Source organism: Balaenoptera musculus, chromosome 3, assembly GCF_009873245.2.
Source record: "Balaenoptera musculus isolate JJ_BM4_2016_0621 chromosome 3, mBalMus1.pri.v3, whole genome shotgun sequence".
Classification (NCBI taxonomy): Eukaryota; Metazoa; Chordata; class Mammalia; order Artiodactyla; family Balaenopteridae; genus Balaenoptera; species Balaenoptera musculus.
Genome location: NC_045787.1, coordinates 42,419,757 through 42,447,461, shown reverse-complemented (window position 1 = coordinate 42,447,461; position 27,705 = coordinate 42,419,757). Strand labels below are relative to the sequence as shown.

The following is a 27,705-nucleotide window of genomic DNA, read 5'->3' as shown; positions in this document are numbered from 1 at the left end:
CCCAACATTATCCTGTGTATTAGTTAGGATACAGATTGGGTCATTCTAATCACAAGATTCCCAAACACAGTGGCTTAAATAAGAAAGGAGTATTTCTTTCTTATGTATTAGCTCAGGTATCCTGTCCAGAGTCAGCTGGTACCTTGTGCCATTGGGGACCCTGCTCATAAAGTGCCTTGCTCCACTAAATGTTCTTCATTTATCCTATTTAAAAATGAAGCTGTTCCACAGCTATACGGTAAGCCTTCAAAATCTAAGAAAGTTTGTGGAAAAACAAAGGAAATAGAGACAATCAAGCATGCACTGCAGAGTGTTGGCAATATGGTGTAGAGGTTACGTGGGGCCTTATCATATTGCTTGTCATTTTTCCTCTGCCACTTCCTAGCCTTTGAGCTTGGGCAAGTTACTTAACTTCTCTGTGTCTAATTTATAAAAAGATGATAATGGTACCTACCTTGAGGTTTGTTGTAGGTTTGCATATATTAAAGATTTAATACATGCAAAGTGCTTAGAACAGTGCCTAGACCATAGTTAGAGCCCAAGAGTGGATACTGTTGATGTCCTACCTTTATCCATTGATACTCACCATTTTGTAAACTTCAGTTGGGTATTTACTGCAAGAATTTGTGACTCTGCCTCCAGGCTCCCTCTGGCCTCTGAGGGTGTGTTCTGCTACATGCAGGGCAGATCCTAAGTGCTGAGAATTTAAAAGATATCAAGTCCTTCTCAACCAGGAGGCTGAGCTGCCTTCAACAGCTTCCTTGTCTCTGGAGTGAGACAATTCTGAGGTGTGTTCTATATCATTCCACAGAGGTCCCCAGGGTGACTGAGCCCTGGTTGCCCACATTAGAAACCTGCTCATTGACATATTCTGTATTGCTTCCTTGCTTTCCATGGTTCATTTCCCCACCCTCCTGGTCTTCCTGGCATTACCACCCAAATTAACTACTCACATTCAGGATCAGCCTCTGGGATATGCCAACTAAGCCACGCTCCCCTTACTATACACTTTTGTCCAACCGTGATGATCTTAGGATGCACTCTGATCCTGGCAGCGCTAGCTCTCCCCTTTTCATGCACCTCTACCTTCTGGTGTTCCTTTTCTCACTTTAACAATAACATCTGCACCAGGGTGAGACAAATGCAGATTCCATACTCCTCAAACCCACCCCCTGCACTGATGTACATACTGAGTCCCATGAAAACCAGGCCACAAAGGAAATGGAATATTTTGGCAAGGAATATTCAGTGTCTTTGGGGCTTGCTCTCCTGCCTAACTTCCTGCAGGTTTCTTTTGATTTCTCTTGGGGACTGCACATATGGTATATTACTTAGATTTGTGCCTGGGTTATGACTGCATTAAATCTGAGACATGGGGGAGGACTCAGGTACACAGCTCTACATCCTGTTGTGATGGATAAGCATTCTCTTTCCATTTCCTCCCCAGGGCAGGGAGAGGATGGAAGTGTTTTTCATGAAGACAGGAAATATCTTCACTACTATATTGTGAGCTAGATGGAATTATTCTAAAAGAGCAGGTCCAGAGGGGTGAGGAGAAATTTATGTGGGCTGGATTGTTAACGAAATGATTAAACAATAGTGCTCTCTGTGGCCACACCCTACTATTTTACACACGGAAAAAAACAACTTGGCAAAATTAAATCAATGCTGCCTTCTTTAAAATGTGCTATCATTTCACTGTTACAGGTGTGCGAGACCCAGTGCCAAGAAACCCAAAGATAATACAGGTAGTCCTCATTTTGTAGGATTCCAATATGCGTGAATTTCAGTCACCACAGTTTAGTTAGTTGAGTTAAATAAAACCAGTCCCCTCCAGCAACATGCTTTAGATTTCAGTCTCCCTGGTATATGAACCGTGAGTACTTGCATGAAGTACAAAGGCTACTAGCTCCTCAGTGCACATATTTAGGAAGCTCATCACCTCTTAAATATGTGCCTCACCATCACAACCATGTCACCTCTTTCAAAGTCTGTTGGTGATTGGTCTCTGTGCGTCTGTTATTCAGTTTACACACAAACAGCAAAGTGTGCAGTTGGGTTGCCTCCTTGTCTTCCAGTGATAACCTATGTGACATTTTACACAAATGGATAATCAATGGAATGAATTGTCAACAAAGATGAAAGCGAAGAAAGAAACAAAAAGTGATAATTCAGGAAGTAAAATTCAAATTGGATGTAAATTGAGTTTAGAAAATAGAGCTGAGCATGGGAATGTTGACACTGGAGCCATTCTAGAGACTCAAGGTAAGCGACCAAAGGAATTGAGGAATTTATTTCTGTAAGTGTGGAAAATGACAAAAAGATGATGTCTCAGAGGAAATGACACCAGCACCCCCTACCACGCACACACATTAAAGGGACTCTCAGGTACTTCATGGTATTAAAAGTGCAAAGGATAAAATGGTGGAAACATCCAAATTTAGAGAAGAGGCTGACAATTTACCAAGGCATAGAAAAGATACTTCTTCTGTATTGTAAGCTATATGACAAGAAGGCAAGCACGGTCCTAATCACCGTAGATAACGTTTTTACAAAGAAATAAAACACTTTAATTCTAAATAATATATTAAACTACAGTGTGCTAAATAAATATTTGCTTTATTATTTTTTTCATTATACATTTATAACTGACAGAGAGTTTTTACTATTTTGACAAAAATTTCTAAAGGTCACCGAACAATTGTAATTTTCCCCAGTGATTATTAAGATCACTTTGCACAGTTTCAGCCTGCATGGCTAGTTTTACAGTACTGCACTACAGCACAAAGACTGCCTGTACTTGAAGTTTTATCTTGTTTATTAGGATAGTAAGAACATGTGGGCTTTCGAGCCTGGGTGCCTGGGTTCAAGTCCTGACCCCAGCACTGAACTGCTTGCTGTCTGCTGCTGACCAACTAAACCAACTTATCCGAGACTCAGTTTTCATATTTGAAAAACACAGAAACAATAATACTTACCACATAGAGTTCTTGAGGTAGCAGACGAGGAGGCCTCTGGAAATGCACCTGACATTCTGGAAGCATTCAATTAATAAGCTCTGTGAGAGTGGAGGCCCTGTCTCTTTTCTTCATTGTAATATCCCATTTAGAACAAAGCCTGATATAGAATAGTTGCTCAATAAATATTTGGTGTAAAATGTTGAATAGTTGTGTTTAATGTTCAACAAATGTTAGTGACCTGATTCTCTTCCTCTTTTCTTTTCTTGCTTTCTCAGAGCTGTACACTTTCAGGGAGTTGAAATCATGGAACCAGTTTTTCTGAGAACCCAGGAGGTTCATCAGTGTCCTTCCCTTGCAGTCATTGCTGTCTTGGTTGTCCCTGCCCGTTTGATTTAGGTGGCAGGTCACTCAGCAAGGTTAACATTTTTCACATAAATAATGAACTCATACAAATCTATAGGAAAAACATTAAGTCTTCAAAGATGGGAAAAGAAAAGAACAATTAATTTGCAAACAAACTTAACAAATATTTAGAAAAATTCAGCCTCACTTCACAACCAAGGAAATATAAATCAAAACCTGAGAGATGTTTCTTTGTGGTCACATTTTCACTGATCTCCAGAGTTATGGAGACAGAGACTAGTGGTAGTGAGGTAAGAAGACTCTCTTCTCAACTGCTTTGCTTGTGAGAATTGGTATAATCCTTTTAGAAAGCTATTAGAACACAAGGACCATGGACCTTTAACCCAGTAATTTTACTTCTGGAGACTGATCCTGAGCATTCAATGTGGATGAAGCTTTAGCATAAAGATTTTCATCACAGTGTTATTTTTAAGAGTGAAGATGGAAAACTACCTATATATCCAACAATAGGGACTGCTTATGTGGAAGGTGATATATACACTTTTTATTAGGCAGTAATATCTGTAAAGAGTTCGTGTATAAAGAGTATATGTCAAAATGTTTGTGATTGTGATAGAACATTGTATATAATAAACATTTTAAATTACATATAAAATACAAACAACTGATGTCTAAATGCCTTCCTGGAAGAAAATGTGAATAACTACCATTTATTGTGATTTTACCATTTTCCAGAACCTTTGCATATTTTATTTCTAATTTTTATAACAATCCTACTTGTTAGATATTGTTATGCCCATTTTACAGATGAGAAAATGAGGCTCAGAGGGCCAAGTAACTTTTCTGAAGCTCCACCTACTTGTGTACATCTGTTTTATAGTAAAATCTGTGCCTCCTTGCCAAATCAGACTCCTTTATTTGGTTGAGGTTTTTTTTTCAAGTTATGAACTAATGAATAATTTTCTAAGTTTCTGTGTTTTAAAATATTTAGAAGCATAGACTACTTTAATAGTGATCATAAACATGGTTAACAAGAAAACAATGCAAACTTAATAAATCATTTAATCACTCTGAGCCTCAGTAGCTATTGAATAGCTCATTTTATAGGGCTGTGTATCAAAATTAAAGTGAGATAGCAGATAACGTGTACAAAAACACTTCCAAGTTATTAAAGGAAAGGTGTTCTAGTTTTAACTGCTCTTTTCCTAACATCTTAAATCGAAAGTTTTATTTACTTCAGTTATTTATGAGTTATCATTTTTACTTTAAATATTTCAAGGGTTGAAAACCTTCAACAAAATGAGTGCTTCCTCACTTACAGATTTTAACGTCTATCTCAGTTAAGAAAAGGGGGGGGCGGTAGTCATTGTTTTGCAGAGTTGACATGGAAAACCTAACATACATCCAGCATTCTTTGGGAAAGGAAGTAGAAGCCTCCTGTATCAGATGTTTTGGAAAGAAAGTAACTGCAGAATAGGCTGGAAGTTCCAGACAGGAGCTTTCCCAAAGCACTTTTATTGATTCTTGTTGAGTACTCATGGAGTTGAAAATCTCTGTCTCCATTTTTCATATTCTGAGTCTGACACACTGCTGTCAATGGTTATCTCGCTATTTCTCTGAGGATTTGGTGGTGTTTTTGCTGCATTTGGCTGTGTGTGTGTGTGTGTGTGTGTGTGTATGTGTGTGTGTGTGTGAGAAGAGCATCACCAGATCCTAAGCACTTATGGAGCATTACCTTCAGGGCTGTTAACTCTGGACTCTCTTCAGGCTGCCAGGATCGTCCTAGATGAATCTTCCTGAAAAAAGGACAAGGTGCGGCTCATCCTCAAGGATGATTCAGATCCCTGTGAACCTCATCAGTTTATTTGGGTTTTGTCCCTGGGCAACCTGGAAGTGCCCGCAAAAATTTAGGAGATGCAACCATCTCGTTGTTTCTGCACCAAGAGAGACTCCTGAACAGCTTCTAGGAAAGCAAGTAGAAATGTTTGGCTGGGGCAGCTGCACCTCGACTTTCCTACAAAGTTCATAGGGTTATTTGGTCAGTGACTCCCTCCCGAAGCCTGCTTTTGTGCGGCCACAGTTCTAACTATAGGACTGCCTGCCACCCAGATCCCTTAAAGGAAGGTGCCTTCAGAGCACAGCTCAGCTTGGGGTAACTTTCTAAAAAGAATTGACCTTTTTTTTCTTTAAGAGAGAGAGAAAATTGGCATGGAGTCAAACATCAATAAATATACAATTGGTTCCATTTACATGACACACTTTTTGAGTCCTGCCTTTTACACTGAATAGTAGTTATCTCCCCAGCACAGGTTGCATCTCTGAAGTATGGGTGCTTCAAGCTTGCCTACTGGAAACCGTTCAGGGCCCTTTCTCTCTCAGCTGTAATAACATTCACTGTGATGGAAGTTCCATCAACATCTTTCAGCCCGGGAGGAAGTTTGGTTTGGCCGATTTAAACTTAAAATAGGGAAAGAAAAGCTTGTTTTCTTGTTCTTCTTCTAGACTAGGCTGCAGTTTCAAATTAAGTTGCTGTAACCACCTGTACTTATTTATAAGCGGAAAATGCAATCTCACACATTGACTACAATCTTTGGCAGACTCTGATAAGATCCCAGATGATCTAGGAGATGATTGTAAATTGTTTCCGTGCATGCTTATTTATGTTCTTATTGGACTCTTTCTCTATGTATAGCACTCCGTCTTATATGTAGGAATATGGCCAAATGACAGGTTTAAAAACTTGTGTAAAGAAGACAACTTTTGGAGAAACTAGAAAAACAATATCCAACAATAAAAAATGGTTGTGTTCAAGGATGGCCAAAAGCTTGTTGTGAACTTTTTTCTTTCAGGATCAGATAGCCTAATTTTAGGCTTGTGAGCCATTTTGGTCTCTATCGAAACCACTTAACTTTGCTGTTGTGATGCTAAAGAGCACAGATAGTGGTCTGTGGGTGAGGCTGTGATCCAATAAACTTTATTTACAAACCAGGCAGCTATTTGCTGGGCGACAGTTTGCCAATTTCTGAATTATGGTATAATCCATTTGATGCATGCATTTGGTATGTTGCTTTCAGATGAAGGTAAGGGAAAACCCAACTAAAGACAGCTTAAGAATCATGTTAATTCACATAAGAAGATTATCTCATGTAAGAAGAAGTCTCATTATAGGGAAGTCCCAGGGCTAGTTAATTAAAGCAGTTTGATGATGTCATCCAAGGCCCAAGTTTGTTCCATCTTTCATCTTTCTGCTCTCCCATCCTTGGCTCATTGGCTTGTCCTCAGGCTGACATGGCTTCCACAGTTCTAATGTTACATGTAGGTGCAACAACATCTGGCAGAAGAAATAAGACTTTTCCCCCATGTATTTCTTTTTAAGAACAAGACAGTCTTTCCAAGAAGACCCTTCCATTCCATAGACCATGTCTTATCGACCAGAATTGGACAGAATATTTCAAGAAGGGTTTGAACAGTATTTGTTGCCTACAGCTTCTATGACACCAAACATGGTGACATAAAACAATGGAAATTTATTCTGTCACAGTAGTTCTGGAGGCCAGAAGTCCAAAAGCAGTATCACTGGGTCAAAATCAAGGTGTCAGTAGGGCCGTGCTCCCTCTGGAGGTTCTAGGGGAAAATTCATTCCTTGCCTCTTCCACCTTCTGATGGCTGCTAGCATTCCTTGGCTTGTGGCCACGGAATGCTCAAATCTCTCTTTGTTCCATTTTCATATCACCTTCTCCTCTGTGTGTCTGTGTGAAATCTCCCTTTGCCTCTCTCTTTCTCTCTCTCTCTTTTGTTTAAAATATGGAATGCTTCACAAATTTGCATGTCACTCTTGTGCAGGGGCCATGCTAATCTCTCTGTATTGTTCCCATTTTAGTACATGTGCTGTGGAAGCAAGCAATGCCTCTCTCTTATAAGGACACTTGTGATGGCATTTAGGGCTCACCCAGATAATTCAGTATACTTGACTTATCTCAAGATGCTTAACTTAATCACATCTGGAAAGAGCCATCTTCCAAATAATGTAACATTTGCAGGTCTGGGTATTAGGATCTTATAACTTTGGGGACCATTATTCAACCTGCTACCGTCATGGAGAACTTTGATTGTCAAAGTAAAAAACTTTGACTTTTTTTAAAGTAATAGACAGCCATTAAATCAACTACCAGCAAGAGGGAACTACCATGATTTTTTTATATTAATTAAGATTTGCTTAAGTCAAATAAGGGAGGTGTCGGCCTAAAAATATTGAAATTCAGCAGGCATGGAAAAATCTGGAATATGACTGTTAGATAGGCAAACATCAGTATCTGCTATAGCATACGTGTATGCAACTATTGTGTTTAGCAAGAGCTCACAATGACTTAAGAAAATAATTTTTATAAAGTAATAGGAAAAATGTTTTATCTATAGTATGGTCACAACACAGAGAGTGAAATACTCTTGTGCATAAAAAAAATGGAGACAGTACACTAAAAAAGTTGCTAGTGGTTTTCTGAAGGTGGTGGGAATTTGGGTTATTGACTTTCTTTTCTCTCCTTTTTTGTATTTTCCAAAATTTTTATGAAAAGTATATATGTTGCTTAAGTTAAAATAATAAATCAATAGCATTATATTGTTAGATGATAATACTAGAGTATTTTTAAAGATAATATCAGTTTATTTTGTATCATGTCACTTAATTTCTCTATCTCGTTTAGTTTACCATATCATGAAATTACACAGAATAGTCACAGATTCTACCCAATTTCTTCTGCTTTCAAAAAGACCTAGAACCCTTACCTTGTCACTAGAGTTATCTTTCTGAAACACAGGTTATGAGATCCGCCATGCTTCTCATCAAAAACATTTAATGTCTTTCTGTTGCTTTAGAAAGTGTCTTTTCTTTTTTAACTTTGGCACTCAGAGCTCTCCACTACCTCGTCCAAATTCTTTTTCAAAGTCCCTGACACCAGATGCCCACTACATTCAGTCATGTACTTCTTGCTCTGCCATGCCCTTTTACACTCTTCCCCAAGCTGATTTCTAACTCAGGGCTTCTCGCTGTGCTCCCAGATGGAGGAGCAGCTCAGCTTCCCCAAGGATCCTATTAGAAATGCAAATTCTCAGGCCCCATCCTAGACCTACTGAATCAGAAACTCTGGGGGTGAGCCTACGGACGCATATGTTAACAAACCCTCTAGGTAATTTCAATATATGCAAGTGTTTGAGAGGCTCTGGGTTAGCTCTCTTTGTCCTACTTTCTTTATTATTGCATTCTTACATCTGTAGCTATCAATATTGCTAGAATAACCACTGTATTATTCTTCCTAGAGAATTAATTTGTAAATCAATTTTATAAGCATATATTGTGCCAGCCATTGGCCTTCCAAATGAATAACATACCTGTATTCCTATGGTTTTCTTGCTATATCAGTCATTTTTCCTTTAGGTAAGTATTTCTTATCCTGTTTTAATGTATTTTATGCATACAAGTCAATGAACCAGGGCAAAAATGAACACCTTTTCTTTTTTTTTTTTTTAAATATCAGCCGACAAGAAACAGCTTCTTTTTTTTTTTTAATTTGTATTTATTTATTTATTTATTTATGGCTTGTGTTGGGTCTTCGTTTCTGTGCAAGGGCTTTCTCTAGTTGCGGCAAGCGGGGGCCCCTCTTCATCGCGGTGCGCAGGCCTCTCACTATCGCGGCCTCTCTTGTTGCGGAGCACAGGCTCCAGACGCGCAGGCTCAGTAGTTGTGGCTCACGGGCCTAGTTGCTCCGCGGCATGTGGGATCTTCCCAGACCAGGGCTCAAACCCATGTCCCCTGCATTGACAGGCAGATTCTCAACCACTGCGCCACCAGGGAAGCCCAACACCTTTTCTTAATGATCCTCTGGATCACTTAGTCTAAAATCATTGAATGCCTGCTTTGAGCCAGGCATTGTCTATGATTCAAAGCCGTTCCTTCAGCCGTGGTTCATTGAATAGGCCTGGTAATACATGACCATCCCTCCATCTCTCCCTTTTTCCTCAGCTAAACCAAAAACATACCCAGAAGAATTATGGCCAGTGTGTCTAAAGGCCCAAGAGAACCCCCCACCAACTATACTTGTAGTTTTATAACCTTGGGAAGATCATCTTTCCCCAGAGTCTTACATTCATCATTGGTGGAAGTAGAGATGGTAAGGGTTTTTTCCTTTGTATATATGGACTCTCATGGGCTGGAATTTGTGAGCTTCCATAGAGCTCTGTGGTGAGGGAGGGCTCAGGTCCTACTTTTTTCTCCACTGCCATCTGAAGGAAGTGTGTTTTGACCTCTGATCAACACCTAACCCCATGGCTGGCACAGAGTAAAGGTCTACTAAACAACTGTTGAATAAATGGAAGAAATAATGGAAGGAACGATGGATAGACAGAAGGATAGAAGGAAGAAAGGGAGAGAGGGAGAGGGAGGAGGGAAAGAGAAGGAAGGAAGGAAGGGAAGGAGGGAGGGAGGGAGGAAGGAAGAGAGAAGGAGGCAGGGAGATGGCTAAGGGTAGATCAGACACAGCTTCTGATGGGGGGAAATGCTTACGGGAGACAGGTAGAATTGGAACTCTTAATACCTAACCTGTGCCAGATACGTAGGTAGATAGATAGATAGATAGATAGATAGATAGATAGATAGATCGATAGATAGATATGCTCTAACAGTAAATTAACTGTTCCATTTGGTTCCCTCCCCCGGAGGTTGTTTCCAGCAGCTCCTCCCTGGTGCAAAGCATGAGGCCTCCCTTCGAGTCTGAGAAAAGGGCTTTGTGAATTATAAAGCAGAATGCAGATGGTGATTAACTAAAGCATCACAAGCAAGGACAAGTCTCCTGAGCAGTCCCAAGAGAGACTGTTTTGCCTTCTTTTTGTCATTTGAATTCTCAAAATTGTCCCCAGCTTAGACCAAATCAACCTCAAATGGTCTGTGATTTAAATTTCCACTCTGAAACTCTAAGCAACTTGGGAATTGTAGGAATTGGACCACTTGGAGATAATTTATAAATAACACTCGCCTTTCAAATGGCCTCTGTCTTCCCAAAGAGCCCTCTGTCCTGTCAGTGGGACTGCTCCCAAGGCCCAAACTGCTAAATTGGGCCAGCAACACTGAAGTCGCTGGTGGGAACATCTTATCTCTGATTCTTCTAAGAATTTTGGACACTTTATTGAAACATTTGTTTTTCCTCATGTAAAATGTAGGCTAAAAAGTTATTAGCTATCTTTAGGTTTGGAAAGGCTTTCAGGATTTTAATGCATGTGATTCACTCAGCTTTTACTTTGTCTACTGCTAAAATAGGTGAAACTCAAATCAAATACTAAGCAGAACCCAAAACATCCTGGATACATAGCGATGTTCAGGGGCATTAAACAATGACTAAGCGCTCTGCTCCTTTTTTACAGAATTCTGTGGACATGAAAGGGAGCCATTGACACCATCTTTTTCCCTCCCTTTCTTTCAGGTCAGTCCTGGTGGGCACAGCCTTAGCCTGTGTTTGTCTGTGCCTCTGAAAGGCCAGTCCAGCTGTGTTAAACTGGACAGTAGTGTTTTGCGGGACCAAGGCAGACAAGACCATGCAGAGTTGACTGGCCTGGGAAATGATCCCTGTTATCATATGTCTGTTGGGTTCTCATGTTGATATTTTTTTCCTTGCCTCTGCCGGGCTGGAGTGATCGAAGACTCATGTCTGTTCACACTCTGGGATTATGATACATCTCATCAGCCCTCATTACTGCTCAGGGAGGGGCAAAAATATTTTTTTTAATTAATTAATTAATTTATTTATTTTTGGCTGTGTTGGGTCTTCGTTTCTGTGTGGGGGCTTTCTCTAGTTGTGGCAAGCGGGGGCCACTCTTCATCGCGGTGCGCGGGCCTCTCACTATCGCGGCCTCTCTTGTTGCGGAGCACAGGCTCCAGACGCGCAGGCTCAGTAATTATGGCTCACGGGCCCAGCCGCTCCGCGGTATGTGGGATCTTCCCAGACCAGGGCTCGAACCCGTGTTCCCTGCATTGGCAGGCAGATTCTCAACCACTGCACCACCAGGGAAGCCCAGGGCAAAATTTTTAAATGGTCAAGTTCAAAGGAGAGTGCTGCTAGCTCTGATCTCTGTTTCTCTAGCAGAATTCCACCAGCCCCATTCTACACCCAAAATGCACATGCTCAGCCCTCCCCTGCCCCTGGCTTGGGGTATCTGAATTCATACACATGCCTGCAATTGGCTCTGTGGACTGGAGGTCTTCACATTGCTTCTCAAGGATCCATTAATGGCAAATGACAAAATTGACCGGCTGGTGCAGGAGAGAGTCATATTGAACTCCTCGCATGAGAAACAAGAAATTTATAAAGCAGGGCTTTTCTGGTGTTGAGGTGAAAATTTTTTCATTTGGGAAATACATGGCATAATACACAGAGGTGTGCAATTTCAAATATAATGGGCACATGTACATGTTAAGACAGAACACACCCATTTCTGAGAACATTGTTCAGCTTGGAAAGCATCTGAAAAGGCAGCTTCATAGTGGGACTCTTCTCTGTTTCTCTCTGGGTCCCACAGAGTTGTTCTTTTTATTTATTTATTTTTTATTTGTTTATGCTGGGTCTTAGTTGCGGCTCGCCGGCTCCTTAGTTGCAGCAGGCAGGCTCCTTAGTTGCAGCATGTGGTCTCCTAGTTGCGGCAGGTGGCATCCTTAGTTGCGGCTCACAGGCTCCTTAATTGTGGCATGCAAACTCTTGGTTGCGGCATGCATGTGGGATCTAGTTCCCTGACCAGAGATCCAACCTGGGCCCCCTGCATTGGGAGCACAGAGTCTTATCCACTGCACCACCAGGGAAGTTCCCTCAGAGTTGTTCTTTGTGTGGCCTCCACCCCTTCTCTTTTGTTCCCCTTATGTTTTATAGCATTGCTTTTCTAACGGGGGAAAGAAAGTTCTAGGGATGTGTATCAACATTTCTATATATACTTTAAAAAAACATATTTCATATTATAACAGAATTCCATAATTTGGGAACCAATAAAAGACTACTGTTCTCATAATATAAGCAAAGAAAGTAAAGTTTGACAAGTTCTCTTTGCTGGAGGGAATCTGCATCATGAGTCTTCAAAGGGGGCACCTGCTGGGGTTGCAGTCTCATCTTCCTAGGTGGGTCACGTCAAGATCTTCTTGGGTGGTCGAGCATAACATTTTTGTTTATAAAATAGGAAAAGAAAACATTTTTAAGGTTCAAAACAATTCTAGGCAAAGATAATAAGAGGAAACACCTGTATCTTTCCTGTAGGATCGAACTTGAGGCGACTGAGCTGAGACAGGGGTCCCCCTGCCAAGGTAGGAGCCACATATTCGGGGCCTTTGGTCCAGGATCAGGAAGAGAAAGGTAAGTGTTGTGTGTGAAGACAGCCGTGGCTTCAACAACACAGGCTTTGCCTTCATTGCGTGGACATGGTTGCCCTAGGCAAATGGAAAGAGGAAGAGGACTGAGGGCAGTGAGTCCAGCAAGGGGCCTCAGAATGGGGCCTGCAGAGCTGCCAGCCAGGAGGCTGCAGTAGCTTCCCTCAAGAAGCAGTTGTGAAGCATGTGGGGAGGAAGATAGACAGAGGCTCCTTCCTAATCTTCACTGATGGTGCCCTGGGCAGAGGGTGTGGGCAGAGGCCCCACCTGAGCAGAGCAGACAGCAAAGTTAATTCCTGAAACTCTTAGCGGGGAGGCGGCTCTCTGCAGGTGACTTCATGGTGTCACTTCTTCAGGGCCTTCTGAACCTACCCAGGTGTGTTAGTCCCACAGTCTGCATGCGCAATGGCTCTGGGGAACAAAAAGAGTGAGTTGGATAAGAGTGGCGACACAGGGGATAGCATGAGAATCATAGCAAGCAGATCTAATAAGTGAGTTAACGGTGAAAAGAAGAGAAAGCCGAGTGAACACCAAATGCCACAAAAATCCCCGTGTCCCACAGCTGTAGATGGGACAGGTGAGGACAACTGGGACACAATTTTGTGGAAGAGCTGGTGGGACACTGTTTTGGTGAAAGGATAACCTCCCTGTCATGCTAGGGAGGGATAGCAAGGAGCGCCAGGGGAGACCAAGCTGCAGAACAGAAGGATGGGCCTGAGAGAGGGCTCTAAGAGCTGAGCATGGCGCCAGCCAACATGCAGCAAGGAAACTGGGACTTCAGTCTTCTAACCACAAGGAACTGGATTCTTCCAACACCCTGAAGGAGCTTGGAAGTGAATTCTTCCCCAGAGCCTGCAGATAAGAGCCCAGCTAGCCAACACTTTCCTGTTGGCCTGTGAGACCCTAAATGGAGAACTCAGCTAAGCCCACTCAGACTTCTGACCTATAGAAGTAGAAGTGATATGTGAGTGTTTTAAGCCACTAAGTTTTTGGTCGTTTGTTGTGCAACAATAGAATAGTAATACAGCAGCCATGCTCATTCATGTATGCATTGTTTGTAATTGCTTTTGCAATACGCCTGCAGAGTTAAGTAGTAACGACAGAGACCTCATGGCCTGCAAAACCTGAAATATTTACTATCTGGCTCTTAACAGAAAAAGTTTACTAATCTGTGCTTTCATCAAAAACATAACCTCACCTCAGATATGTTTAGTGAGAGTTTTATGCCTGACCCAAGGCTTGCAAGAAACAGGACTCACATCTAGGAACGCTCAGCAAACATGCCTTTCATCAAACTGAAACAGGCCAAAAAAACTAGTAGATACGAGGCTGTCCTGCAGACCCATTCTCCATTCCAGTTTTTAAAAGGCTGGGGGGAGAGAGAGAGAGAGAGAGGGAGGAAAAAACTCAGAGCGATGTGTACCATCTGCATATTGGAGATTGTCATTTTCCACATTATGAATTTTTTTTTTTTAAAGATTTATTTATTTAATTGATTGATTGGTTGCTATGTTGGGTCTTCGTTTCCGTGCTAGGGCTTTCTCTAGTTGCGGCAAGCGGGGGCCACTCTTCATCGCGGTGCGCGGGCCTCTCAGTATCGCGGCCTCTCCTGTTGCGGAGCACAGGCTCCAGACGTGCAGGCTCAGTAGTTGTGGCTCTCGGGCCCGGCTGCTCCGCGGCATGTGGGATCTTCCCAGACCAGGGCTCGAACCCGTGTCCCCTGCATTGGCAGGCAGATTCTCAACCACTGCGCCACCAGGGAAGCCCTGAATTTTTATAGTAGTTAAATTTTGTGTAACAAATTTGTGTTAAATTAATAATAATTATAACCATATGATTATTAAAGGGTACATTGTGCCCCACTGTGTGCTCCTTGGAGCAGTGGCCTGGAGGAAGAGAAGGTATGAAAACTATTGCTTTGTGATCAGAACTTGAATTCACTCCACTGATTCTTGATTTCTTTTCCTCCCTTCATGGTGCCCCTTCTACCTTCATAGTGGGACAAGTCAGGGTGGTGCAATTCTTCATTCACCATTGTTGTTTATCTAGAAGAGTAATTATCAGCCATTTTAGAGTTACAATGCCCTCTAGACACACACACACACACACACACAAGATTTGGCACGGTATGTATTTAGCTAAGTCGAATGAAAATTCATATGATTCTGAAGATTGGAGGAAAGAGTTGAAGAGTTATACTGGTACCCTCAGGCTGTGATAAGCAATTACCACAAACTGGGTGGCATAAAACAACATACATTTATTCTCTCACAGTTTTGGAGGCCAAAAGACTGAAGTCACGGTGGTTTCAGAGCTGGCTCCTTCTGGAGGGTCTGAGGGAGAACCCATTCCACGCCTCTCTCCTAGCTTCTGATGGCTGCTAGCAATCCTCGGAGTTCCCTTGGCCTGTAGCTGAATAACTCCAGGCTCTGCCTCCATTTTCACGTGGTCTTCCTCTTCCTGTGTCTGCGTCTCAAGTCTCTCTCTTCCTTTCTCTTTTAAGGACACCTGTCATTGGATTTAGGCGACCCTAAATGCAGGATGATCTCATCTTGAGATCCTTGATTATACGTACAAAGACTGGTTTGCCAAATAAGGTCACAGTCCAGGTCCTGAGGGTTAAAACTTGGGTATATCTTTTTGGAGGCCCCAATTCAACTCACTACAGAAAGTATTTGCATGTTCCTGTAGCTGATAGCAAAAACTTTTTCGCAATTTCCTAACTAGCAATTAAAATCAATAACTCTGGGGGCTTCCCTGGTGGCGCAGGGGTTGACTATCTGCCTGCTAATGCAGGGGACACGGGTTCGAACCCTGGTCTGGGAAGATCCCACATGCCGCAGAGCGGCTAGGCCCATGAGCCACAATTACTGAGCCTGCGCGTCTGGAGCCTGTGCCCCGTAACAAGAGAGGCCGCGATAGTGAGAGGCCCGCGCACCGCGATGAAGAGTGGCCCCCACTTGCCACAACTAGAGAAAGCCCTCGCACAGAAACGAAGACCAAACACAGCCATAAATAAACAAACAAATAAATAAATAAATAAAATTTAAAAAAAAAAAAATCAATAACTCTGTCCTATATAGTGGGAAGAATTGTTTTGCTTTTTCTCATGGGGCTTAATGAATACTCAGCTCCTCTCCCCACGATCCTGTGAATATAGATTGGACAATTCCTCAATGGCAAGGCCTGTGAGAGATGCCAAAGCCTTCGCCACTGTCCTATATGGGCGTCCCCACCCTGTCTTGTCCTTTTCATCCATTTGGACAAAACCCAAGTTAGGGCAACATTAGGTGTGTTAACAATCAGGGTATTTATCCTCAAGTGTTAAGCCTAGGAGAGAACCCTGTGGAGTCTTTCTGTAGGTGGGAAATTGTCTGTGCTCTCTAGCAGAGGAGTATGGGTCTCTCCGGAAGTAAGTCCACGCCACTTACTGTCCATTTGGCCTTGGGAAAATCTGATGTTGTGATCTGGGTTCTCTCTCTGTAAAGAAGGTACGACAATGCCTTGCTACCTTACCAGGGTGTTGTGTGAATTTGCTGACACCCATAAAGCTCCCTGAAAATGAAGAGGCTTACATAAGTCCCTGGTATTATTCACACAGCAAACGTTTTCCCCTGAGAATAAAGTACTAAATGGTACCATTGTGCAGCTGGTGGAACGTATTCAAAAGTTTCTGTTCACAACTAGTAGATCAAGTTGTGGGTGGCTGTATGGACTTGCTGTGCTCATGCCAAGCTGCATCCAAAACAGCGGCACAAAGGACTATCCTGGAATGAAAAGCCGTACTGTAAGAGACGGCCACATCATGGCATTGCATCATATAGGACAGTCCTGTAGCCAGTGTAGCCAGTGATTTCTTATGCACCTTTTCCTTATGGCAGAAAGGAACAATAGCAGAAACAGTGGCCACGTGGATATCTAACGTGACAGCTATTGAGAAGCAGCTATCTTCTCCCACCACATTGACAAACTTCCCAAGCCTATGGACGCTCATGATTGAGGGCAGGAGGAGGGATTATAATTATAGCTCTTCTTTCTTTTTTCCTTTCTGAATTCTTGGGCCAGGAAAAGCCAGCGTTCTAAATCAGATGGTGTACAGGTTAAGGACCTATTCTCTTTAAATACAATTCATCTGGGTGGGAGTATGTCGGAACAGTCTGGACAGAATGATACTGGCTGGCATAGGAGATAAGAGAGGATTGCCTTTCCACCATTATAAGCCCTGGAAATACTCCAGGACATGATGCTGGGAAAACGCCTTCTTTCTTTATTTTTTAAAATTTAATTTAACTTAATTAAATTTAATTAATTAATTACTTTTGGCTGCTCCGGGTCTTAGTTGCGGCTCGTGGGATTTTCGTTGCAGCATGTTTAGCTGTGGCATGCGGACTTCTTACTTGCGGCATGTGGACTCAGTTGTGGCACACGGACTTCTTAGTTGCAGCACACGGACTTCTTAGTTGCGGCATGCAGACCTCTTAGTTGCAGCATGTAGACTTCTTAGTTGCAGCATGCGGACTCTTTGTTGCAGCATGCATGTGGGATCTAGTTCCCCAACCAGGGATCGAACCCAGGCCCCCTTCATTGGGAGTGTGGATTCTTACCCACTGGACTACCAGGGAAGTCCCGCCTTCTTTTCATTTTGGGACTTTCAGCCTCTGGATGCCACATCTGAGATGACAGATATTTTGATTAAATGAGAGGAAGATTAGCTACTGAAGATATTGCATTTAGTTTTTAAAAGTAATCATGTTCGATTAGAGATATTTGGGGATTACATTAACAAACTTCCTTGGATCAAGGTTATCCCTTTGGTGGTAAATATTCTCACATTAAAGAGCTGAGGAGGAATCACAGATCATGGAATTTTTTAGCTGTGAGTGGTCTATCTTGATATTAAACTATTTGATAACTTTTTAAATCCCATAGACAAGCTTGCATTTTTTCCCTCTTTTTGTTCAGTGACACCAAAAGTAGAAAAGAAGATCTTTCTAAGTATTTAAGCTTTGAAGTTGGTTAAAACCTTTAGATTGTAATGCAAAGGCTATGGAGAAGGATTGTGCAACCCACAGGGTACATTGGATTCCCTCTGGCCTCTCCCTCCCGCATTCCTGTCACATCCTGTTTTCAGAGAACCTTTCATTCATTCACTCAGTGCCCATTTACTGAGCACCTACTATTCCCTAGACAGTGTGCTAAGTGCTAGGGGTACAAAAAGATGATGGGTGCACAGCCACTGCCCTCATTGGAGCCCCTCATCTAGTGAGGAGCAAAGTGATGCGTATCATCATGGAAGCAAGGTGAGAGCTAGAATAAGTGAAGGAACATGGGGTGTTCCAGGACACGTAAATAGATCAGTATTCTTGGGAGAGTAGAGTTTGACTGGGGGAGTTGGGGGAGGATGGCAAGAAGCAATGGGAATTTAGGCAGGATGTGGGCAGGAGAGATGATAGAGGGTTTCATATGTGCTACAGATGAATATGATTTACCCTTTAGATGATAGGGAGGCAGTGGAGTGCTCATCCTGGCAGCAAGATTAGAGATGGCTTGTAAGGGAGTAAGACTGGGGATAAGGTCAAAGCAAGAATCCAGGAAACCGGGGATAACAACCTGAGCCAAGGCAGAGCTGGGATAGAGAGGAAGGGATGCAGAATTAGTGGTCTGTATGGAATAAAAGACAAGGAGACATTCCAGGAGGATCTGGCACATTGCATGTACCTCTACATGAATAGACAGATAATATTTTTGGCATAGAGGTCATGCCAAGAGGCAGTGAACAGTTTTTTTAGTGGACTACAGTAAAGCATGACTGGCTTTGATAAAAGCCCATGGAGAGGGCTTCCCTGGTGGCACAGTGGTTGAGAATCTGCCTGCCGATGCAGGGGACACGGGTTCGAGCCCTGGTCTGGGAAGATCCCACATGCAGCGGAGCAACTGGGCCTGTGAGCCACAACTACTGAGCCTGCGCGTCTGGAGCCTGTGCTCCGCAACAAGAGAGGCCACGACAGTGAGAGGCCCGCGCACCGCGATGAAGAGTGGCCCCCACTCGCCGCAACTAGAGAAAGCCCTCGCACAGAAACGAAGACCCAACACAGCCAAAAAAATAAATAATAATTAAAAAAAAAAAAAAAAAAAGCCCATGGAGATTGTGTCTGGTGAGCTGACACCAGGAGATTCCATTCAGTCACCTTTGTGGAAACCGGAGAGTAGTTTCTTACACCTAGTCCAGGCCTTTCTTGCCTTCTTCAATGTGCCTTTGTGTTCAGTCCCCTGTTTGAATACCAGTTACTCTAGAATGTCTTTTGTATTCATCAACATCATTCTACATGGGCAATAGTATTAACAACTACCATCGTTGGGAGACTACCATATGACAGAAGTGTTACATACACTTTTAAAATTTCTTAATAGCTCTGCAAAGAAACTATTATTAACTTGAGGCCCAAGAGTTACCCTAAGGCCACACAGCTAGTGAGGCAGAATGTGATTTGCACCCTGGGCCTCCTGACAAAGCCTATGCTGTTTTTACTATGCTTCAGGGTTATCCACCATTATAACCCATTGTCCAGTCAAGACCCTGGGCTCTGTATTTTGTCCTCGGTGACAGAACCCAGTAAAAGTGTGTTATATACAAAATGCTTTCAAAAATATACAAAAGTGGGTTTTGCCTGATTTCCATGAAGGGGTTTGGGTTTCAGCGTTCCAAAACTTTTAAAGGACTAAAGACTGTGTACTAACAAAAAAAATTTAAGGAACAAATTACTTATTCTGATAAATCCTACTTTACAATACAAAATGGTCCAGGTGATTAATAAAAATTACATAACTCTTTCAGAGAGAATGGAATCAGGAGGGATGCTTCAATTCCTTACCCATAAGGATGTGTAGAGCTTCTTTAGGAATAAACATTCTAGAACCTAAATGTGGGCAGGACCTGACAGTGATTATTGGGGATGATGGATGGGTGAGTTCAGATTTTGTCCCTCCTTCAGTGGTGTTGGCCCATCGCTACTCAGTACTTAGTCTACTAATCATCTACTCTATTTGGAACACTGCTTTTGGTACTGGGAAGGTGAGAAGAAATGGAGATACAAAAAAAACTCAAAGTCATGGTCCCTCTTGAGACTTTCAGGAGAAGTGAAAGACAGTTATCAATGCCCTCAAAGGTTAAAGCAGTAACAGGTATCTCAAGGATACTACTCAGGACCACAGAGTTTAATAGCTGGGCCTTAGAGACCACTTTGTCCAAACTTTACAGTTCGCAGATAATGGAATTAAACCCAAAGGTGTTTGTGACTTGCCTGAGGTCAGAAAGATAGCTGATGTGAGAGCTACCTCTGCCATGAGTCTGCTTGTATTGCTGTTATTTTTATTTAATAATTAATTTAAAAATATGTAGTACACTCACTTGAGAGGGAAAAAAAAGAGAATCTTCTATTTAACTGAGGAAAAAACACCAACAAGCCAAAAAGATCTCAGCCTGTCATTTGGAAGGGACTGATCATGGAGAGTTGTTAGGCATATGCCTGGATCTTCATTGCAGCGTTTTAAAAATAATAGTAACATATAGGAAGCACCTTGAATATCTATCATTAGAGGACTGAATATATTAGGATTAATCCACACATTGAAATATTATTATATTATACAGCCATGAACAAAATGAGGCAGATCTATGTGTAATTGATGTAGATGTATTTTAGGTGAGAAAATTGAGGTGCAGATCAATGTTATATATCCCTTCAACAAGTTTTTTACAGTCTCAGCTCAATGTGAGTTAACATAAAATAACTTTTCCCAATGATAGCTATAGTAGATACTATCATTTTGTTGTCCCAGATCTATCATATATCTTTTCCATATTTTAATACTTTCCCACAATTTAAATTCCAGTTTTCCAATGTAGAATAAACAACAACAACTCTAACTGCCATTTCCCATGCCCCAAATGTGAGGACATATAATTTAGGTTCCATAAATAAGATATACTTACAAAAGATTTTAACTTAGAACTAACTTTTGTTTAAAAAGGAGCATCCATCTGTCCCCTCTCAGCGGAAGCAGTGTCTTGGAGCCAGAAGTTGTGGCAGCTTTCTGACTTTGGTTTTTGTTTTTTTGTTTGTTTGTTTTTATTTTTTATTGTGACAATATAATTCCTGAGGTGAGTTCCTTGGAGCTCAGCCTGGGGTCTGTTTCATCAGTCCTACCAGTGGTTCAATGAATTTTCTGTATCGCCCAAATAAATCCCTTTCTGATAAAGGGATTTATCAGAAATTCCTTTATCCCTTTATCAGCTAGAGTGGATTCCGCTGACCTGCAACTAAGTACCATCACCAATACAAATACTTTCAACCCTACTCTGTCAAATTCTCCTCTACCATTATTTAATGATACCTTGGGCAGGTCTCATAGTTGTAATTAAAAATTAAATCTAATTTACCTTAGAATTTCTAAGGTGTGATATTGGCTCTGGGCCTAGATATTGTCTCCTCCCTTGCTCTTGCCTGTTGCGTTTCTCCAGTCTTCCTTCCACTTCTGTGAGTTTCCCAATAACCTTTCTGATACAAGAATTTAACACTATACATTTTCCTCTAAGACTGCTTTAGCTGCACCCTACAAATTTTGATTTACTGCATTTTAGTTTTCATTCAATTCAAGATACTTTCCAGTTTCCCTTGTGACTTTTTCTTTGACTCATGTGTTACTTAGAACATGTTGTTTAATTTCCACATATTTGGGGATTCTAAAGATATTTTTCTGTAATTGATTTCTTCTCTAATTCTATCATGGTCAGAGAACATACCTTGGATGATTTCAATTTTTTAACCTTTTTCAGGTACTGCTGTTTTAGGTGAAGTGTTATATAAATGTCAATTAAATCAAATTGGTGGATAGTATTGCTTAGGTCATCTGCATCCTTACTAATTTTCTCTCTGTTTGTTCTATTGATTACTGAGAGAAAAGTGCTAAAGATCCCAACTATAACTGTGGATGTGTCTATTTCTCCTTTCAGCTTTGTCAGTTTTTGCTTCATGTATTTTGAAGCGGTCTTATAAGATGCATACACATTTAGGATTGTGATATCTTCTTTACAAATCAACCTCTTTCTCATAATGTAATGTCCATTCATCCCTGGTAATAATTCCTTGTTCTTAGGTTTACTTTGTATGATATTAATATAGGCACTTTGGCTTTCTTTTTATTAGCGTGTGATAAATGTTTGTTTCTCTTCCTTTACTTTTAACTTATACATGTCTTTAGACTTAAAACACGTTTCTTGTAGGTAGCGTATGGTTGAATCTTGCTTTTTTCTTTTTTTTTAAATGAATTAATTTATTTATTTATTGGCTGTGTTGGGTCTTCATTGCTGCGTGCGGGCTTTCTCTAGTTGCAGCAAGCGGGGGCTACTCTTTGTTGCAGTGCGTGGGCTTCTCATTGCGGTGGCTTCTCTTGTTGTGGAGCACAGGCTCTAGGTGTGCAGGCTTCAGTAGTTGTGGCACGTGGGCTTCGGTAGTTGTGGCTCACAGGCTCTAGAGTGCAGGCTCAGTAGTTGTGGCACACCGCCTTAGTTGCTCCGTGGCCTATGGGATCTTCCTGGACCGGGGATTGAACCTGTGTCCCCTGCGTTGGCAGGGGAATTCTTAACCACTGCGCCACCAGGGAAGTCCCACTTTTTTCTTTTAATCCAATCTGACAATTACTATTTTTTAACTAGTGTGTTTAGACCACTCACATCTAATGTTTTTATTGATATGTTTGAATTAAACTCCATTGTCTTTTATATGGCTGCTTTTGGATTTATGACTCTACTTTATCCTGACTTTGAAATTGTTTTTATCATAGGAATTTATTTTCTAGATAGATAGATAGATAATGGAATGAATATTTGTGTCCCCCCTCCCCCGCAATTCCTATGTTGAAACTCTAACCCCCAATGTGACGGTATTTGAGGGTGGGGCCTTGGGGAGATAATTAGGTTTAGATGAGGTCATGAGGATGGGGTATCCATGATGGAATTAATGTCCTTATAAGAAGAGGAAACGAGGCCAGAGATCATTCTTTCTCCACTGTGTGAGGACATAGCGAGAAGACAGCAGTCTGCAAACCAGAAAAAGGGACCCCATCAGGAACTGAATCTACCAGCACCTTGATCTTGGACTTCCCAGCCTTCAGAACTGTGAGAAATAAATGTTTTTTAAGCCACTCAGTCTATGGTACTTGGTTATGGCAGCCCAAGCTGACTAGATAGATAGATAGATACATACATACATGCATGCATGCATACATAGTTTTTACTATTGCTTTGAAGAAGAAAATGTTACCCTTAAAACCAGAAATTTCACTTCTCAGAACCTGTGCTAGACAAAACACTGGCACATGTGCCCAAAAAGATATGTACAAGGGAATTCATCATAGCATTATTTGTAATAGTGAAAAAATTTTAAATAATCCAAATTTCCATCTTTTGAAAATAATCAAACTACTATATATCCATTCCGTGGAAGATTATGTTTCCAGTAAAAAGAATGAGATCAATTAATAGGCACTGATATGAAAAAATGTGTACAACATATCAATATATTCTTAAGTGAGAAAAGCTGGTGGTAGCATAATATACAGAATATGGCACAATTTATGCATTAAACAAAAACTCCCACCAAACAAAATATATGCTTTCTTACATGTGAATGTATATGCTTTAGAAAAAGTCTAAAAGGATACATAGTGGATGAATAATAAGGATACACAATGCGGGAGCAGTGTAGGATTAGGCGAGTAGGCAAAGAGAAGTTTTGATTTGTCTGTATTGTTTTACTTTTTATCAATGAGAATCTATTACTTATATAAGTAAAAATTAATTCATTATTATTAAGAGTGGTAATTAGGATTATAACATGAAAAGAAGTGGGAAAAAAGGAAAGAAAGATATACCTAAGTTGGGAATTTTTTTCTTTAAGTCTTATGTTTTATTCATTTCATGAGGGGTAGTAGATTTGGGAAGAGGAAGCAAAAATTGTCTTCTGCCTTTTGTCCTACATTGACAACAACAAAAAGCATGGTGAGTGTCCAGGGAGTGCACACTGTGTCTGGGGTGTGTCCCGCTGTATTTAGTTACACTCATTCATGCTGAGACGTTGCTTTTTTGCCCATAAAAGGAGGAATTACAACATCAGACCTGGATCGTTCTAATTTCCAAACAGCCTCACAGTGTCAACACAAGACGGTCAATCTCTTGTTCTCGCCCTCTCTCACAAACATTCCCTGGAACCCAAGCCAATAGTCAAAACAGATGTAGGCAGGCACTATTTTGACAGCACTGGAAACGCCTGTGATTAGGAGTCAGGGGAGTGTAAAAGTGATTAATATGCTCCTAAAAGAACAGGGAGTGTGCCTCCAGAAGAGATTGTTGGATGGGTATCCCTGCTTGTGTACACTATCTCATACCCAAACGAGGGCACATGTTCTCACACAGGTTTATCCTAAGCAGCCTCTTGCTGAGTGTTTCCTGCAGCATTTGTGTCATGGCAAGGCAGGTGGGGTGGAAGGTGCCTGGAGGATGGGGAGAGGCTGGAGGATGGCAAAAGAAGTGCAAACGTCTCCCTTCCCATAAAATACATAATCTTCAAGCAATAAAGTGGATGTTGGTATCATTTTAAACTAAAAGACAAGCATTCTCTGAATTTAGCAGTAAGCCATGGGATGAGGCTGTTGACAGTGCAATTACTAGTTCTTAATTTATGACAGAAAATCTTTGTTTAGTCCACTGCACGTAAATCAAAGTTGCCCTTGAGTAACTTTAATTATGTGCCCATCACTTTACCAAGTGGTTGTCTTTTTCCTGTATATTCTCAGTTTTGAGTTGTCTGAACTCCAAAGGGCTGTACCTCAGTGAAAGAATGAACCAGAAAAAAATCCCACCAATCAGCACAGGGAAGCTTGTCTGTCTCTGCCAGAGCTCCATGGAGGGACAAAAGTTTCCCTGATAATTTGCACTCACAAGCCCCTACTTCATGAGTTTGACTATTTTTATATCTATATAGGCTTAGAAACTCTGGATGAGAAATTATGTTAAAGATTAGTCTTGGGCCTGTGGTACACCAGGGGTACCTGATAGAAGTAAAAGGAGAGCCAGTCTACACAGATCCACAAGTAAAGTTCTGCTGAAGATGAACTCACAATCTAAAATTACCAACTGTTAAGGAAACAATCCTCCAAGAGATAGAGTTAGGCACAAAACACATGACAGGATTAAGACCTAAGAACTTTAAATAACTTAATAATTTGATGAATAGCTTGATTAACATGAATAATTTTGTGATTAAGGACATAAAGAGAAAAAATCCTAACCACAGAAAAGACACTTAAAAAAATAATAAAAGAGTGAACAAGATGGAAAAGATAAAATTAGATCCCTACTTCACCCTATGTACAAAATAAATTCCAGCTATATTAGGATTTAAATTTGAAAAAGGCAAACTTTAAAACTTTTTGAAGAAAACATAGGAGAATGGTATTATTATATTGAAATAGGGAAAATTTTCTTATATGAGACACAAAAGTCATAAACCATAGGAAAAGATGGATAAACTTGAACTTTATGAGAATGAAAAACTTCTGTGGAAAAAAAGATACTATTAATAAAGGAAAAAGAAAAAAGTAGTCTGAGGAAGATGCTTGCACCCTATATAAAAAGAAATCCTCCAATTTAATAAGAAAAAGATAGTCAATCTAATTGAAAAGGACATTACCATTTCACAGAAGAGGCAATATAAATGGTCAATAAACATATGAAAAGATGCTTCAGTTTACAAGTACTCAGGGAGTTACAAACAATAAGAAAAGTTGACAGGATGTGAGGAAACAGGAACACTTATGCATGCAGGCCAGGCATATGTTGGAACCACCATTGTGGAGAGAAATTCGGCAGCATCTAATGAAACTGAAGGGGTACACATCATCTCTCCCACCTGTCCACAAGGAGACAGGTGGTGAAAACCAGCTGAGTCAATCTGAGAAATAGAAAGAAGATGTGTACATTGATGTGCGTGGAGAGGGTTGTTTTTCTGAATAACTTTTTTTTTTTCTTGTAAAACAGTAGGTTAATGTTTATATTTAACTCTTAATAAACATCGAAATTTTTTGAAAACTCACAGTGAATAACTTTTGAAATACCTGCTATGCCTGCCAACAAGAAGAGAAAAGCAACTAATTAAAATTATGTATTTCAGAATAAGTGGGCGTGAGAAGAACTTCTTTGAAAGTGAAGACGTTGCTTTGTAGTCATTTGGGTTTAACAAATAAAGACAACAAAATTTACAGGCACGAAGAGAGGAGGCAAGTAGTTTATGAAGTCAATATGGAAAGACAAAATAAACCAGCTCCAAAAATGTCTTACTCAGAAATCAAATTTGTTCAAAGGTGCAATATTGAAGTCAGATTCTACAGTGCAGGCTAATCACGTGGTTCTTAAGATTTTAGATATGAGATGAAACTCAAATGCTTACATAGAATTGCAGCTATTACATTTCCTGATTTTTTTTAAAGTTCTGTTTTGGTTGTGTGTTTGTGTTTTTAAATACAAATATATTTGTACCTTAAGCATCCTATTTTTCTTGAATAGGCCCTTGTGCAGAGGTTTGTTCAACACTGCCCTAAGTGTAACTCTGTTGTAATGAGAAACAAAGGCTACAAGGGAGGGGATTCACCCAACCCAGCAATGTTGAAGGCAGTCAGAGTATTTTCAGGAGCAGTGGCCTTTTTTTTTTTAACATCTTTATTGGAGTATAATTGCTTTACAATGGTGTGTTAGTTTCTGCTTTATAACAAAGTGAATCAGCTATACATATACATATATCCCCATATCTCCTCCCTCTTGCATCTCCCTCCCTCCCACCCTCCCTATCCAACCCCTCTAGGTGGTCACAGAGCACCGAGCTGACCTCCCTGTGCTATGCGGCTGCTTCCCACTAGCTATCTATTTTACATTTGGTAATGTATATATGTCCATGCCACTCTCTCACTTCGTCCCAGCTTACCCTTCCCCCTCCCCGTGTCCTCAAGTCCATTCTCTAGTAGGTCTGCGTCTTTATTCCCATCCTGCCCCTAGGTTCTTCATAACCTTTTTCTTTTGTTTTTTTAGATTCCATATATATGTGTTAGCATACAGTATTTGTTTTTCTCTTTCTGACTTCACTCTGTATGACAGACTCTAGGTCCATCCACCTCACTACAGATAACTCAATTCCGTTTCTTTTTATGGCTGAGTAATATTCCATTGTATATATGTGCCACATCTTCTTTAGCCATTCATCTGTCGATGGACACTTAGGTTGCTTCCATGTCCTGGCTATTGTAAATAGAGCTGCAATGAACATTGTGGTACATGACTCTTTTTGAATTATGGTTTTCTCAGGGTATATGCCCTGTAGTGGGATTGCTGGGACATCTGGTAATTCTATTTTTAGTTTTCTAAGGAACCTCCATACTGTTCTCCATAGTGGCCGTATCAATTTACATTCCCACCAACAGTGCAAGAGGGTTCTCTCTTCTCCACACCCTCTCCAGCATTTATTGTTTGTAGATTTTTTTGATGATGGCCATTCTGACTGGTGTGAGGTGATACCTCATTGTAGTTTTGATTTGCATTTCCCTAATGATTAGTGATGTTGAGCATCCTTTCATGTGTTTGTTGGCAATCTGTATATCTTCTTTGGAGAAATGTCTATTTAGGTCTTCTGCCCATTTTTGGATTGGGTTGTTTGTTTTTTTGATATTGAGCTGCATGGGCTGCTTGTAAATTTTGGAGATTAATCCTTTGTCAGTTGCTTCATTTGCAAATGTTTTCTCCATTCTGAGAGTTGTCTTTTCATCTTGTTTATGGTTTCCTTTGCTGTGCAAAAGCTTTGAAGTTTCATTAGGTCCCGTTTGTTTATTTTTGTTTTTATTTCCCTTTCTCTAGGAGGTGGGTCAGAAAGGACCTTGCTG

General features: G+C 40.9%; 1 protein-coding gene and 1 non-coding gene across 2 annotated transcripts in view; one reads left to right on the top strand and one right to left on the bottom strand.

The window, feature by feature from the left end:
• The window catches only part of ANKRD55 (ankyrin repeat domain 55), a 413,288-nt gene that overhangs the window by 112,931 nt on the left and 272,652 nt on the right, over nt 1-27,705 (top strand). The window contains exon 2 of the mRNA XM_036847799.1: nt 12,611-12,706. The gene's annotated coding sequence lies outside the window, so the exon portion shown is untranslated. The remainder of the gene's footprint in view (nt 1-12,610; nt 12,707-27,705) is intronic.
• On the bottom strand, nt 7,122-7,223 carry LOC118893678. Its single transcript, XR_005019536.1, has one exon. It is a non-coding gene; the product is annotated as a U6 spliceosomal RNA (small nuclear RNA).